We start from the raw sequence: 18,418 nt of genomic DNA, 5'->3' as shown, positions 1-18,418 counted from the left end.
CCAAATTTCTGTACTAGTGCGCACAGTATGAATCGTTAGCACTCTACTGACATTATTATATTATGTCTTTATGTGCCCATCGATCTGCGCAGCGGAGTCAAACAACCTTTCTACCTTTGAACTGGCCGCCCTCTCCTACCAAGCGCACAGCGCTCTTTGTTTGACAGATGATTTGGTCGTCAGTCATTATAACTGTGTTGTCGGTGTTCATGGAGAAATACTCACTGGCACATTATCATTGCTCGTGGCTGGGAGAGTGCTGTGTCTGGCGGGAGAGAGATGCGCTACTGCTGTAGGAGCAGCGGTGGAGTTTGTGTGGGGAAAAAGCAGAGACTTTTTCCCCACACAACATCTTTTGTAAATCGTCTTTTTTCATCTCCGCTGGTGTAGCTGCGTTCTTTGTTGTTTTATTTCCCTGCGACTTTTACTTTGTTTTGCAGCTAATGTACCACACAATGACACTCTCGCTGTGGGCAGTTCTACTAATTCCGCCGCTGCATTTATTTTCTCTAGCTGATGTCGAACTCGTCTCGCGCATATACGGTGCTAATGGAATGGTTCACTCTAATCTATAATGGGGGGAGTGCCTTCGTACAGATGTAATAACGTAAAACGTTAGCAGAGATATCCCGACTATTTTGATGATTACTTGGGGCTCTATGTGGCTGCTGACATGGCTTATTGGTTAAGTCACCCCTTCTTTTTGGGGGCCCCTGGTAGCTCGGGGCCCTAGGCAATTGCCTACCTTTGCCTAATGGTAAGTCCGCCCCTGACTGTGGTTTTACTGCAAATACCATCCCTGCTGAAAAAAAAACAATGAATTTTTTTAATTAGAATGAGATTTTTTAATTAAATTCCTCTTTGTAGTGTGTTTGGGTTTTTATTCCAATAGGATTTACTATCCCCCCAATAGAATCCATCACATACAAGTAGACAACAAGTATCCATAGTACAATTCCCTTTAAATCCATTACATTTTATGTTGTATTTTGGGCAGGATTCTATTGTTTTTTGTCATGGCTCTGCTTCATTTAGTCATGTTTTTCTTGGTCCTGTAGCTGAGCCATGACAAAGCCTTTGGTTATGTGTGGAGAGAAACATATTATTGTCCTTTTGACAATAATATACGTTCTCTCCAGTGTCTCGTCATTGGCCCCGCTTCTCTCGTTTCCTTGTTATCCATCCCTGAGTGTTTTACTACCCACACATGCCCCGTGTAATTATCCCTCATTTGTCTTCCCTTTATATACCCTCATGTTTCATTGTCCTGTGCTGGTGTATACGTATGTTTATGTGCGTGATGTGTTGCTGCTTCATGGTTCGTGTCATCGTCTTGCCTTGTCCATCCATCTGTCCCCAAGAGTGAGTGAGTGAGTTTGTTTGTTCTCCCAGTATGTTTGTGTTAGACGTTTGGTTGTGTCGTTTAGTTTAGTTTAGTTTTGCCGTTCTTGTTTTCATTTTGCCCCCTCGTGGGAAGTCTTTGTTTTCTGTTTGTTTCTTAGTTTAGTTCCTGATTTATACCCCCTCGTGGGTTTATGTTTTGTTTATTTTAATAAATATCTGTTAACCCCGTCACTGCCTGCCTGCGCTTGGGTTCTTCTGCCATAGTCGTGACAGTTTTTATACAGATATACAGGAATACTTCAACTATAGTTACTTCAGTGAAAACATCATTCATTTCCAAACGCTTTTAAATGATATAGCATCAGATCAGAAGTTAACATACACGCGTAGCTCAATGTGTATGTGATGCTTATTTACCGTTTAGCCGTTATGCCGATCATTTTCGTGACAATGTTTCTACGATCTTTGACTGATCGTAACCCACAGATGATGACACCACACTTTAACATGTGCCTTTTTCGTCTTTTATTGTTCTATTTGCCTTTTTAGAGCACTATAAATGGTGTAGCAGCGCCGACGTTTACATTAGTTTAGCGGGGAAGATCCCAGAGTTGCCAGATTTGCGTTTAAAAAAATCTGCCAAACGGCCATTCAAAGCTTGCCGGAAAACAGCGAGCTTGGAAAAACTGAAATACTTGGCAACAGTAAAAGGTCCTGGCAGATTGCAAGCCAGATAAAATGCGCACACAGGAAAACCCGCTGCATAGAAACCATTTTCTACTTTGGACATAAATGTAGTGGAGTAAAAAGTATGATATTTGTCTTTCAAATGTAGTGAAGTTAAAGTACAAGTACTCAGAAAAAAATAATACTCAAGTAAAGTACAGATACTCAAAAAGTGTACTTAAGTACAGTACTCAGGTAAATTTACTTCGTTACTGTCCACCTCTGCATTTAATGAATAAAAAAATGAAAGAAATAAAGCATTTAAAGAGAAAACACAACTTCCTGGAACTATCTGAAGGCTCCATGAATCACGTGACGCTCCAGCATTTTGGACTTCCGTTGGCAGAACTCTCTCTCTCAATGGCTCTGATGTGTGCTATGATTGGCCAGTTAACCAGTGAGTAGTGATTGGTCGAATACTGCAAGCGTGTGACGGAAATGTAACGCCTCTTACCATATTGGGAACATCGGGTTCCAAACCAATTGTGCTGACAGGTACGCCCACCTTGCTTGCATATACATTTGGGCGGTCTTAGCCAACTCACCATGAACTGATGTGGATTTGTGGGGGTGTGTTTACACGAGGCGTTTCAGGCAGGTCTGGGTGAGCATTCGCTTTTAGATAGAATACATCTTTTGTTCCGACACTTTAATTTTTGCAATTTTACGTGTCTACTACATGCATGGGCAACTTATAACACACCAAAGACACAGAAAACACGTGTTCGCACCATATGACCCCTTTTATGAATTATATTATGCAGTAATAAATAATATGTAAACACTGCAAAATTGTCACAAACTCAAGAGACAGATGATCTGTTTTTGAAGAGGTTTGCCTGTGGATGTATTTAAAATAACGTAATGTGATCTTGCAGTTGCTATAGTACTTGTGGTACACAGCTCAGCTGCTGTTCAGCAGCGCGCTGCGCGCTCCCAAAGCGCTGCTGGCAGCACGAACCAAGCGCTTTTAAGCGCGAGGCGCTGCAGACGTGGGAGAAGCGCGCGAAGGTTGAAACTCGTCCGCCTAGCGCATGTTTACATAGAAAAACGGTGGGAAATTGCAGTTATTAGCGTGTTCTGTACAGTAATTAAAACAGGTCGCACCACAACAAAATGTGCACTCACACAAATGCCCCAAATATATTTTGAGGTGACACAGGTTAAAGGCGCAGTTCTTGAAAATCAGCGGCCACTAGCGTTGTATTATAGTTTTGCAACGAATCTCTGAGTCATTTGCCCACCCCTCCCTTTCGAATTACGACGGTGGCCGCAACAGTAAAAAAAGATGTCGTGTACTGAGACAGCAGATAGCAGTGATACAAGCAACGATGTTTCTTTGCAAAGGTAAGGCAATATATTAACGTAATTAATCATTTAACATGTATTCTATTGCGAAAGTTACTGTTACAATTCTATAATTAGATATATTTCTTGCGTGCTATCTAGTACACACTGAGAGTAGTGAAGTAACTAAAGTTAGCTAATCGTAAATAGCAACGCTGTTCAAAGCGTTTGATCTGACAGCGACATAGGCAGTTAGGTGTAAGTTAGTAGACCTTTGTCTCCCCTTTGTAAAGTCAGGAACAACCGGAGTACGTACCGCAGGGACGGAAAAACATTATTATTCGGAGGTTATATGGCCATTTGTATAAAATGCTAACGTTACCGTTTCAACAAAACAGTTGTTTGGTAAACAGAAAAAGTGAAAACATTGAAAATGTTGAATTATCTTACCAGTCTAGCAGAAAACAGGCAACTTCGGCATCGCCTTGAAAACATTTGTCTTTCAACAGTGCCTTCCATCTGGTAATAGATACACCGATGTTTATCCTGGATTTTGTCTCTAATTCGTCTGGCAGCATCACGTTTGCGCTTCTTTGACGACGGAGATTCACGCTCTGTCAGCTCTTGTGCACAATACGCATGGTCCTCCATTTTATCAAAACTTCTAAGACAGAACAATCAGTTGCTTCAGCTAGACGACGACTACTCCTCCTCCTCTCCATACTACGACTTACTACTTTGTGCGTCTTCAACTCAGTGATGACGCAAGCTGCGTCTAAAAACACACACGAAGACCAACATATACGAAACGCGCTCTGTAGAGCTGTTTGTCCGTTAGAGCTTACTGTACAAAACATGGCTGCGCAACATAACAAATTCCATGTAGATAGGCCCGCTCCCTATGTAGATACAACTGGTTTATTCTAAGGTAATAAAAACATAACTTTTCATTACGTAAGGTTTTTATACACATCTAAAGACACAGTTTTGTATGTTATATTGCATTTCTGTTAATAGATCATACAAAACATCCCGCACTGTACCTTTAAATAACAATTGGGTATATGCACATGGCACGATTTTGAGTCCAACCCTGCGTTCCACCGCATACTATCGTCCTAATAGTATTCGAAAGTAGAATTAGTATGTCCCAAATCGTAGTTGTTGAAAATAGTATTCCAAAGATTCCCGATGGTCTACTACTTCCGGTAGAAATTCAAGTGCAGAAGATGCACACTCTGACGGCTGATATTACCCACAACTCACCACGAGTAGGCGGAGTTAGTGACGCTCCACTGCATTAATAAATTATATAACTGATGCGTCACTAAATTAACAAATGTAAGTATACAGTAAACATTACACTCTAAAAAACGTTGGGTTATTTTTGTAACCCAATAGTTGGGTTAGAGATATTGGGTCGTTTTGTTGGGTTATTTCTGACGTTCTTTGGGTCAACTCTGTAACAACCCAGCCAGCTGGGTTAAAATTGAGCTGCGTGAGCAGTTATTTTAAATTTCAACGGTCGACCGGCGCCACTGCTGACAGACGAGATGTAAGTTAATATTCATAATACTTTAATTAAATAAAAAGTGCGTGCATGTGTGTGCATATATATATATATATACATATATAGGCTATATATATATATATATACAGTATATATGTGTTTGTATGCCGTGTTTTTTTCATAGCAAAACAAACTTACATCTCTGTAGACTGTTTTTATAATCTGCATGACTGTCGACGCCAACACTTGCTTTTTATAACCATCCTATTTCAAACGTAGATAAAATTAATTGTTTGGGACGCCCCCTTGCTTTGTCTTTCTTTTTACGAAACTTTTAGGTAAGTCATAAACGTTTGTGGAAATCATATTTTAGATATTTGGCGGCGCATTCGGGATTTAGGACCCAGCGGAAGCGTCAGGACTCCAACCGCTGCAGCGCCACTCAGTCAAAGGCACCGGAATTCAAATGACGAGTGTGTTCATTTTTTTCGTTACATTTATTTCCGTTATCATACGTTTAAAGCAAATAGCAGAAAATACATTATTTTGGCGTTCATTGACCACAAAACACGAGGGGGCTTACCTCAGATGCAGTTTCGTTTTCTGGTAATATTATAACAGACTTGCAGCAATGGCCTTCATTGACAAGCTTTCAATATATTTATCTATCTTTTAGAGATTATATGCGAAGGAAATCTTCAGAAGTGGGAGCCTGAAGCCTTAACTGACAAATTTGCAGGTAAGAGATTAATGTCTGAAACTTCCTGTGTCACGGGTGTGGAGGAAAGAACCCAATAGCAGGCAGGCAGTGACAATGAAGGGGTTAACAAATGATTTATTTAACAAAACAAAGGAACAAAACAAAACACCCATGATGGGGAATAACTGAACTAAGGCAGGGAACAAACGGGATCACACTCGACAAGAACAATACAAAAACAACAAACTGATATAACTCACTTACTTAGACTTGACTTGGCAACACAGAGCACACTGTCACAATGTCATACACGAGGCACAAGCGGACACGCATACAATCCAAACACAGTACACAGAACAGACATAGTACAATCCACGAGCAACAAGACAAAGAAACATGAGGGTATATATAGGGATTGACAAACGAGGGATAATTACACAGGGCAGGTGGAAAACATTAGACACGGGAGGAAGGCAATACATGAGACTAGAGGGGCGGGGCCAATGACAAAACACGAGAAAACACATGAGAGGTAAAAACAAACAACTCATGGTTTTCTCACATAAAACCTAAGGACTCTGTCCCGATCCCGCCACACGACTAGAATTTCATAAACAAGACGGTGCGACCGTGACAGAGCCCCCCCTTAATGAACACCTCCAGGTGTTCACCAAGGGGTTGACTAACAAGACCTGACAGACTGGACCAAAGACAACAACCAGACAAACATGGTGAACAAGACAAGGGGCAGACAAGACAACAAGACTAAAGGATTGGGGTGACTTAATAAAAATAACAAACATGGGAGGGGGGTGGGGCAAAACAAGAGTTCATGGGGAGTAAACCAAAAGGATTGGGGGGAATAGTCCCAGTCCCCGGCTGCGCTCGAGGGCGCGGAGTCCTGGGGGACTTAGGAGGAGTCCTGGGGGGACAGTCTTTGACCCTGGGGGTCTCCCCGGGGCCAGCTTGGCTGCCGGACTGGGGACAGGCTGAAAGACCGGCTGGAAGGCCGGCTGGACACGGCTTGACGCCGGCTGGAAGGCCGGCTGGACAGGGCTTCACGCCGGCTGGATCGCCGGCTGGGACGCCGTCTGCTGCACCAGCTGGGATGCCGGCTGGATCACCGGCTGGGACGCCGGCTGGATCACCGGCTGGGACGCCGGCTGCTGCACCGGACTGGACGCCGGCTGGACCACCGGACTGGACGCCGGCTGGACCACCGGACTGGACGCCAGCTGGACCACCAGACTGGACGCCGGCTGGACCACCGGACTGGACGCCGGCTGCACCGGACTGGACTCCGGCTGCACCGGAATGGACTCCGGCTGCACCGGACTGGACACAAGACTGGACATGGGGCTGGACACAAGACTGGACACCGGACTGGACATCGGCTGCACCGGACTGGACGCCGGCTGCACCGGACTGGACACCAGCTGCACCGGCCGGATTGGAGTCCATGCTGCCCGCCGTTGCCTCTTCTTCTTCCGCCGAGCCACCCGGCTGGTGGTCGGGTGATGGAAGGAGGTATAAGGAACGGCTGGCTCCGGCTGGGACTCCTCGGAGGTGGATCCCCAGAACGCTCGCCTCCCCTGCTTGCCAACGAGGCTGGTGGACGGTGGAGAGGCTGCTGTTGAACTCCCCAGGGCCACGACCCCCATGACGCAACCTTCCGGGATGGACGCTAGGCAGGAGCGTGGAGCATCAGGAGAGGAGCTGACGGGGAGGCCACTCAGCAGCTCCTGGAAGGATCCTCGGATCATCCTCTCGCGAATGGCCCAAGGAGGAGGTTCGACGAGACCCGCCAGGAAGTAAGCATTGAAGAGAGCCTCTGGCAGAAAGCCCCTCCGAGACGCAGATGTCCAGGCATACTCCGCCAGAGGTTGATTGCCCTGGGGTGGAATCGGGCCGTCACCCTTCTGGATCAGAGTAGACGTTGACTGCCACCAATCGGCCAACTCCCGCCTGGTAGAGGCCGAGGTGCTGCCTGCTGGGTTCATGCTGGCTCGTGGATTCTGTCACGGGTGTGGAGGAAAGAACCCAATAGCAGGCAGGCAGTGGCAATGAAGAGGTTAACAAATGATATATTAAACAAAACAAAGGAACAAAACAAAACACCCAAGATGGGGAATAACTGAACTAAGGCAGGGAACAAACGGGATCACACTCGACAAGAACAATACAAAAACAACAAACTGATATAACTCACTTACTTAGACTTGACTTGGCAACACAGAGCACACTGTCACAACGTCATACATGAGGCACAAGCGGACACGCATACAATCCAAACACAGTACACAGAACAGACGTAGTACAATCCACGAGCAACAAGATAAAGAGGGTATACATGAGGGTATATATAGGGAGAGACAAACGAGGGATAATTACACAGGGCAGGTGGGAAACATTAGACACGGGAGGAAGGCAATACATGAGATGAGAGGGGCGGGGCCAATGACAAGACAGAGAAAACACATGAGAGGTAAAAACAAACAACTCATGGTTTTCTCACATAAAACCTAAGGACTCTGTCCCGATCCCGCCACACGACTAGAATTTCATAAACAAGACGGTGGGACCGTGACATCCTGTTAGTACAGTCGTGTGAAAAAGGACCAACAGTGTTTCATTTTTTATATTTAGACAAATACGTAATGAAAAGTGTACATAATAATAAATCAATATAATGACACATGAAATGAACACTGTGTACTAAGTTTTACAATTAAAGTCAATAGGAAAAGTGTGACCCCTACAGGTCATCAAGCTAAAATGTAAAGACCTATGAATTTGTGGTATCAACATCTGCTTGTACTTTTTTCCACACGACTGTACATCATTTTTGACAATACCGTTTTAATTATAAATAATTATTGTAATAATAAAAATAATAATGTGTATGTGTGTATATTTACAAAAGAGAATATCTGTTTATAGGTTGGAACAAACATCATTCATCAGGAGCAATGAAGACTTTCATGTTCTGCAGCTTGGGGATAAAACCGGTTCCTCTTAAAGAGTACATTCCTCGAGATCATAAAAAATACATTTCATGAAGTGTTTAATTTTGCCGTGTTTGAATGTAAGCAATCTGCCAAGTTGTAAATCCGAAGGTGAACGAATAACAAAGTTATTAGCTTATAAAAAAGGTAATCGACTCTGAATCACGCGAACAAGTCATGACCTGTCCGAATCTTTAACCACAATGTATCTACGTCACTAGAAATAATCCCCGCCTACTGTGCCATGGCTCTGCTTCCTTAGTCATGTTTTTCTTGGTCCTGTGGCAGAGCCATGACAAAGTCTTTGGTTATGTGTGGAGAGAAACATATTATTGTCCGTTTGACAGTAATATACGTTCTCTCCAGTGTCTTGTCAGTGGCCCCATTCCTCTTGTTTCCTCGTTATCCTTCCCTGAGTGTTTAATGTCTCACACCTGCCCCATGTCATTATCCCTCGTTTGTGTTTCCTATATATACCCTCATGTTTCTTTGTCCTGTGCTCGTGGATTGTTCGTATGTACCGTGTATTGTGTTCATGCCTGTCATCTTGATTCCGTGCCTTGTCCAGTGTTCCTGTTTCCAGCCTTGTCCTTGTTCCGTGAGTCTTGTGGTCTACCCTGTTGTGTTTTTGATTTAAGACGTTTGGTCGTGTCATTTAGTTTAGTGTTCTTGTTTTCATTTTGCCCCCTCGTGGGAAGTCTTTTATTTCAAGTTTATTCCTTAGTTCTGTTTTCCCCCATTGTGGGTGTTTTTTGTTCTGTTTTGTTAAAATAAATATTTTCTGTTAACCCCTTCACTGCCTGCCTGCGCTTGGGTTCTTCTCTGCACCACAACCCTGACATAGTGACTGCGAAAACTTAACTCTCTACTCCCCAAACACTGTACTAGCTCGTTCGTGACGTGTGCATCATGTCTAAGAGAAGCTGTGTTCTATGTAGTGAAACTAAGTCAGTCTTATTTTCACTACCAAAGGAAGAACTTCTGAGGAAAAAATGGTTACTATTTATTTTTCAAACGACACCAAAGGAGTATAAACCGAACGTTTTACTTTGCGCGCGTCATTTTACCGAAGATTGCTTCATCAATCTTGGCGCCTTTACTGCAGGATACATTAAACGTCTTTCCTTAAAAGATGTTGCAATACCAACTTTATTTGGACCTGTAAGCTCCACCGAATCACAACCTGTAAGTGTGACTCTTTATTTTTGTCTTTACTTAAAATTAAATTTGTGTGACGTTATCTCATGTCTGTGTTTAGCTAACGTTACCGTTATTTTTGGGGTTGTTACTGTTTGTTTACCTAACGTTAGCTATAAACTCGTTGCGCTAATGTAAGTGTTCAACCATATTAACTCGCAAAGTCTTTATTTCAAGAACTGCGTGGTGTACTATAGTTATAATAACATCTGAAGATACGAACACCGTACACTGTATGCCGTGATAACTAACTGTTACAAGAGAAGTGTCTAAAACAGTCCTTTTTCTTACTGGCATCTGTATAAGGATTAAAGAATGATTCGTCAGACTCGGGCTCGAACTGGTAAGGTAAAATCGACGCCATCTCTCTCTATACACTGTTAATATCCAACCACCTGCAAACCGTAATACAGCAGTAATGATAGGCGGTCCATTTGCGACACATGCTGAACGCGTTTGACCAATCACAGCAGACTAGACCGTTTGACCAATCACAGCAGACTAGACCATCTGACCAATCACAGCAGACTAGACCATTTGACCAATCACGGCAGACTAGACCATTTGACCAATCACAGCAGACTAGACCATTTGACCAATCACAGCAGACTAGACCATCTGACCAATCACAGCAGACTACACTATCTGACCAATCAGATCAGACTACGCTGGCGGAAAGGCGGAGATTACACAGATGAATCGCGGAACGAATCATTTGAGAGTCAGTCAAGAAGTAAGGTAATAAAAACTGCTTATTATTACGAAATAATAGTATTTTTACATCATGTATGTACATAAACTTGTTGTCGGACACTCCATAAACCAAAATAAGCCCTTAAAAATATTGAGGAATGTACTTTTTAAGTCTTTGTTATTGTGGGAAGAATGATGCTGGAGGAAGACCGTCTTTTACAAGCAGTTGATACGTGTTGTATATTTGCATTTTGGATTATGCCAAGCCTGGTGGTGCTGTAACTTTTTTAGCTAGACTAGCCTCTGTTCTGTTTATTTATTTGATTTTTGTAAATTGATACTTAACTGCTAGAAACATTATGACCAAAGGAAGTACATTAATAAAACAACTGCAACCAACAATCTTATTGTATTGGAAATAAAGAATTATAAAGGTATTTCTATGTTGTGCATTATTTGTTTACACCGCAATCAAATAATAATAAATAGGATGGCCAAAAATAATAAACAACAAATATAACAATAATAAGAAAACAATAAAAACATGTTGGCAAAAATAACCCAACAAATTAATTATTTCATAACCCAACTGATTGGGTAAAACTTGCAACCCAATATATTGGGTTAAAATAACCCAACAAGGGGTCGGTGCTATAGTAACCCATCTATGGGTTATATGTTGGGTTATTTTTAACCCAACTGTTTTTAGTGAGTACATACGAAATAATGAATGAATAAATACGTTAATGGAAAGAAGGGCTGTATTTTGATGTGTGTACTGTGACAGTTATTGGCTACAATGTTGTCTAGGCAACAACGGCCACTTCCGCTTCCTGTTAGTATGTCCCAGTTTGTGCAATCTATTTTGCCATGCACTCAAAAGTACCTACTATTCCAACACAAAAACAGTGCCTACTATTAGGGCTAGTATAAGTAGGCGAATTGGAACGCAGGTGTTCTCGCGGGACCAGTCGGATCTCGTGAGACACATCGGATCTCATCACACCCCTACTTCAGAGGTCTATAAAACGAAGCGTTATGTTTTTATTACCTTAGAATGAACTATTTCTATCTACAGATCGTGGGTCTGCTTGCATGCTTTACAGAACGCGTTTCATAAATACATTATCTCATTCGGGAAAGAAGTGAAAATGTGATGACATCTTAGTCCTCTCTCAGCCTTCGCACTGCTTCAAAAGGAAGCCGTTGACTGCAATTCGCAAACTCACCGCTGTGCTGGATACCGCAAAAAATTACACAATAGTCCTTTAATAGAATTGTTAAATTGAGTTGGTCCCCTATATTTCACACTGCTAAACAACAGCTGTAACTAATCTCTCAACTGTTAATGCCAGAGGTTAGGACGAGTATCTGTGCTGATTTGTAGATTATCCCAGATTGCACAATTTCTTATGTTTGGGTTTAACCCAATAATTTAAATATTCTCTCGTTGTTTGTCCATTCATCATGTTCTCAGCGTTTGAATGACATGAGATGTGTGTGAACCATATTATGTGTAACGCAAGTACTGAAAGGTCATCACAGAATGCCTCAGTTCAAATTCAAGGGATTTTTGGGGTTACCAGGTCAACTCAGGACAGCATAATGCGGTTGCCATGAGGATGACTTTCTCTGACAGATGGGTCATTTACATACTGAATCACAGCTATAAACCAGACAGATCGACCAATAGATTCTATGTTTTACATGCAGTCATTATCAAGTGTTATTAATTCAAGTGGTGTTTAGCATTAAAGGTGCAGTTTGTAACAATTTTGCTGTAAAATATCCAAAAACCACTAAGCTAGTGTTATATATTTTGTTCAGCTGAGTACTTACAATATCTCAAATGTTTCCAACTACTTGTAATCGTGAGAAAATCGCCATTCTGAACAGTGACACGGGGCTGTGCAGTCGCCTGGCAATGGCGTCATCTCCGCGTTACCCTTTGTTACCGCCTTTACTGACGTAGAAACCGCATGACAACAGTGTCGTGGACAAATGTGGAAATAGTTTCTAGCGTCTAGCAAGCCACTAACTTGTTTCGAGCAGTGACTTATTTACAGTATAGACCACAATTATTCGCAACAATTATAAAACTTTACCTCATCCGCTAACATTTTCGTTCCCATCTGATTGATGGCTATCAGCGGTGGAGTTGAAAACAACATATCCCATCATTCCACTCTCCTTCACAGCGTCATCAAGCTACAGCATTGTTGTTGTTTTGATCGTTTGTTGTTGTGATTTTTATACACACTGCACCTTTAAAGTAATTTTATTCAATATAAATGTGAATGACATACTGTAGGCAGTTTTCAAGCTTGAGAAGAATTTTCCAGACTCATAAATCAGAGATTCAAATAAAAAACATATTCCAAACGTCTCATTATTATGACCTCAGATGGCTTTGATGAATCTCACATGCTTGTGCTGAGAGATGACATTCACTGACATCAGAGGATGACATCATCCCATCAATGTATTTGTTTGTGTGTGTGTGTGTATGAAACATAATAGCAATATTACAATTAAATATGTTATTATGAGCTTAACAATATTGCGTTATCCAATAATGTGATAACATGAGTATTAGCACAGTGTGTGCAGGACACAGATTATCTGGATTGGAACAGTAACAGCAGAGCAGATGAACAGTGGAACAGTGGAGTGTTTGATTGCTTTTGTCCACATGTGTTCTCTAGAGGTATGAAACCACATCGCTCTTTCCTCATAGCTGCAGGCCTGTAAAAAGAAGTCCACGCTGGGGAGTCTCAGTGTGGGTGGGCTCCTGTGAATCATGCCCAATGTGAAATTGTTTGTTACTGTAAGTGCCAAGTCATGCAATAAAAAAGAAAAGACAAAAAGCATTTTAAATGCTTTAAAGAGTGTGCTTTCAGCTTCATTAATCAATGTCCTGTGTTGTAATGTCTGTGCTTGTGCTTACATGCAAATACAACTCAATAAAAGTTTGTCTTTTTACAATTTCTATTATAATTTATGTTTGCATTTTGTGTCTTGCACTAGTAAAGCAGTGCAATTGAGCGATTAGTACTGCCTTAAGCCAGTGCCCTAATGCAGTGGTTCTCACACTGGGGGCCCCAAGATGGATCCAGGGGGACCACAGACTTTGTGGCATTTTGTAAAACATATAAATTTATCATAAATTTGATAAAATCAAACATCAGTAAAATAATCCCATCAACCAAAATAATTGATGTTCCAGCATTGTATACCTGAATATGTTTTTGGTTTAATTAAAATTCTAAGTTTAATATTATAAGTCTTTATTTGGGGGGCTGCAAAACGATTCACCCTACTCAAAGCGGGCTTTGCCACGACTTTTGAGAACCACTGCCCTAATGAGTTCCCAGGGAGCTAGATTCAGCCATAGTTTTACTTTATGATGCATTAGTTGTAAAGTCAAGAACTAAAAAAAGGTACTTTATGTAGCATAGTATATAAAACAGTGGTAACACTTTATTTTACAGTGCCCTTGTTACACATGTCACAAGTATTTACTATAGTATTTACTATAAATTATGCATAATTACATGTAACTAACCCTGAACCAAACCCTAACCCTATAGTAAGTACATGAAGTTACTTTTTATTACTCAGTACTTAAATGTATAATTACACTGTAACACGGGCACTGTAAAATAAAGTGTAACCAAAACAATTATAAAGCAGACAAACATCTACAGAAGGATAAAGTAGAATATCTTTCAAAAATCAGTGCCACGTCTCTCATAAATTAAGGCACGACTGACGCTTAAACCAACAGCATCATCTAGTGGGAGCTCAGCGTATTACTGGCAAAAAATTACATCAGATATCAGATGTTGATTTATCACTGCCTCAAAGGATTCTTTACAGTGATTTAGTGCATGTCTGGGTAGATTATTTTTTAAATATTTGGTTACTTGAGTAGATCAGTCACATACAGCACAGATGTTTGTATAGCTGAAATGAAGAGTTTGAAGTGAAAAACATAGCTAAAATCTGTTAATGAATAACTTAGTTATAAATAATAAAAACACCAGCAACATTAGGCATCAAGTGTAGTCATGCACTTGAACTGTGTTTACAGTAATGGAAAGTTAGTAAGAATGGATCATTAGGTAATGCCACAAGGTGAAAATACATCAGAAATAGCCTACATCACAATACTGAAGATAATCTCAATTTCCGGTTCACACGGTTCCGGTTCACTTCCATTCATAGAAATAGAACTGAAGCCATTTTAAAGGGTGTGTTCACCCAAATGCTTTTTTTATTTAGCCATGACCCCTATGATGTCCATGTCCTCTACTCTATGGTTCTTGTTTTTGCTTACCCATTGCCAAGAGAAAGATATGAAATATCAGCGTGTCTCTCTATGAAACTGATTGGACAATTGATTGGATCATTGGAAGTTGAAAACCTGAAAAAATTATCAATTTTAATTTCATGGTGGCATTGAAATAACACAATACATTGAAAACATCTGATTCAAAAAGATTGACAAAGTTTTAGAGCATGAAGATCATTACTAGATGGCTTGTGACATCTTTGGTTTAACTTTCTCCAAAATAAACTAGGACACACACATGAGAATGTCTGCTGGCAGCCTAAAAGAATACTACATCACCCTTCTTCCTTTCTCACTGACATGCATAGCCTACACTTAAAAAAATAATGTAATAGGGACAAACAAAAGTGTAGTTGTGTGAATTTGTAAACCTTAGTGTTACTAATGTGGCCAGTGATGGAATGTTTGTGATGTCTGTGAATATTCAGGCTTCCCACTTCCTGAAAAAAGACACTTAGTCGTCTGTTAATAAGGTGTGTATAACATCATGTTCCTTTGAAATGTTCTCATTAAAGGTCCAGTGTGTGAAATTTAGCAGCATCTAGCGGTGAGGTTGCATATTTGCAACCAACAGCTCACTCCACCCCTCCCCCCTGCCTTTTGAAGCATTTCGGCGGCTGGCACAGGACTAAGATGTTGTCAAGGTTTTGTTTTTTTGCCGATTGAGACAACATATTTACAAAACGCACTCTGTAGAGCAGTTTGTCCGCTACTGTACTGCTCTAAGGTAATAAAAACATAATGTTTCATTATGTAAGCTCTTTGTACGCCTCTGAAGACATACGTGTATATTATATTGCATTTCTCTCAATAGATCCTCCAAAAAATTACACACAGCACCTTTAAATTATTGAATGTGCGTGTATAGTCTGACACTCTGATGCTGTGACAGATCTCTCTCTCACACACACAAACACACACAGTCAATCTCACAAAGTTTGACTGAGCACCTCCCAGTATCACAATAGTGCAAACTTGTATCTAATTAACTCGACACTGTAATACTTTGTGGTAGTGTGCAATTATTTCCTAGTGCATCTATTCTGCTAATTTGGCCCTTGAAACGTTGTCTTACTTATTCAATATTTAGATAAATCCAGTTAGTTTAGATTTTTCTGTATGTGTGTCAAAATTGTATGTTATAACAAATCTAGAAAGGTACTGTATCAAGTGTGTGTGCAAAATATGTGTGTCTACTTTTCTATGTAGTCATGAATAACCCACAAAAGCACTTTCTTCTAAATAGCCTTAAAGCAGTCTAGCATTAAACTGCCGCGTTTTTTTTATTCCAGTGGTAAAAATCGGAAACATTTTGTACATCTGTGGTCAATTTCTAAAGTTATGAAAATAGACTGTTTATGATGTAATTTCTATACGGTGATTTTAACAAAGAAATTGTCTTTAATGCATTACAGGGTCTGTAAAATGCCTATTAGGTATAATAGTGGCATATTCGAGTTTTGGTATCGGGGATGGGGTCGTTTGGCTAGTTTTGTAATGCAGATCTGGCAGCCCTGCAGTCAGAGCATGCACACGTGTTGAGAAGTGACCTACTTCCAGAGTAGGCTTAGCTGCGTCTGTGAACATGTATTTGAGTCCTCTTAGATAAAACAGTGAGGTAAAGAAAAACTAACATCAGATCTTATGGATCCTGCCAAACAATACAAAGTTGTTAGAGAAAGATACAATGTCTACACTAAATAAGTAACACAATTCAGCTATTATTGCACTTTGCCGCTAATGTCCTTGAGGAAACACAGAATCAGTTTGTTTGTGTCTTGTGTTAGTGTGTGAGACGTGCGTGTGTTTACAGTCTAGCATCACATTTCACAACCATGCCAATCACACCTACATGTCTTCAGGCTAGCAATGGAGCCACTGAAGGCTTTGCTTGTTGTTTTGGCTTGTGTCTGGATTAAATCACCTACCCTGACTGCTTGAGACCACCTTAAAAGGAAAGTAGGTTAGATTGTTTGTTCAGGACATCTTATCCAGAAACATTCTTCAAATGATAACTATAAACTGTGAATTATTAGAAGCAGGGTAAGTTCTGGATAGCAGCTAGCTGTTTCAGAACATTGTCTGTGAAGCTTTGGATTGATGATGAGAGAGAAAACCGTTCTAGGAAGTAGAGCATCTTTACCATTCTCATTTCAGCCCCACATCAGAGGTATAAGAACAACAGTTCTATCCCAGTTGCTATCTGTGACAGGTTATAAACTAGGATTGAATTCACAAAACTGTTGCCACAGTATATTTTAATACAAAGCAAAAAATGTTTGCTGAGATAAATATTAATAGTGACCGTAAAGAAGGTCTTTATTTAAAAAGCTCTAAAATTTTCAAATTTTAAATATTGGTCTTACTGACCAATATTTTAATGCATTTCCTACAAATACGTAAAAAATAGAGGGTCTCAATTAAATATGTGCAGTCAGTGTCACATGGTTAGTGCAAATTGTCACACGACCACAGCAGTTTACTTCCTGTTTGCACCATAAGAAGAGGATGACTGCATCAAAGTTTCAAAACAAAAGGCTAGTAAAGTATGTAAACACAAAGATATTTTGGTCCACATTATATTTAAGGTGTCTAGTATTAATATATGAATTCAAAAGTATTCAGTTTTGTTGAGTGTGGTCACAGAACGGGTAAACATGTTGATTGCAACAATAGTGACCGGTGGGATAACAGTGAATTTAAGTACTGTATAGGCCTGCCTACACATTCAATTGCAGTTGTTAGTGAAAGTTGCACTAAAATGTTGCAATGACAAAATATTGCACTTAAAAGTTAAAATGTTACAAATAAGTTACAATATTGATATTGTTTTACTGGTAGCAATAATATAACAATTTTATGTTATAAATTAGAATAATGTAACAATTGTAAAATATATTGATTTTTTTTTTTTTTTTTGATCTCGATAGTCCTATCAGTGTTGTATAAGGGGTTTTTATGCATAATAATTACCCTAGAATCTGATCAAAAAGCTTAAAATAGCTGGGCTGAAATATAACAATTTTGATGACTGCAGAAGTATGTTATTTTAGTTTACGCCTTACCCCACCCGTCCCAATTGTGACCATAAAACCCAGTTTTTCACACACTTTTCCAAAAAAATTTCAAAAAATAATTATTGATTATTTCAAAGTGTTGCTAGTAATGACACCTCATTTTGATATTTTCATGTCTGGGAAAATTTGGGGATTAAATGGGTAACCTGCTCCTACTGTGAATGTGGGAAAGTATAACGCTAGCCTTATAGCGATGAAACTCCCACCTTCCAGTAAAAGAGCCAATCAATCATTAAAGATTAACATTCTCTGAGGGACGAGCCAATCATCAATCATTAAAAACTAATGATTCTCTGAGGGAAGGGCTTTGTGTTGTAAGGTACTTGCGTATGTGAATTAGCTGAAATAACTTTTATCTCAATTTTGGTAATAATTCTGACAGAAATCGTTACTCAGATATATGTGGCCATAGAAAGCAATTTTTTAAGATGTCTTCCCACATTTAAGTAAGACTTAGTCTTGAATGACTGAAGTAGCTGCCCAGGGGAATTGCATATACGGCCTCTGAATGCAGAGACTTAGTGA

Source organism: Triplophysa rosa, linkage group LG4, assembly GCF_024868665.1.
Source record: "Triplophysa rosa linkage group LG4, Trosa_1v2, whole genome shotgun sequence".
In the NCBI taxonomy this organism is placed as follows: Eukaryota; Metazoa; Chordata; class Actinopteri; order Cypriniformes; family Nemacheilidae; genus Triplophysa; species Triplophysa rosa.
The sequence above is the reverse complement of the archived record's forward strand: the minus strand, read 5'-3'. Positions refer to the sequence as shown.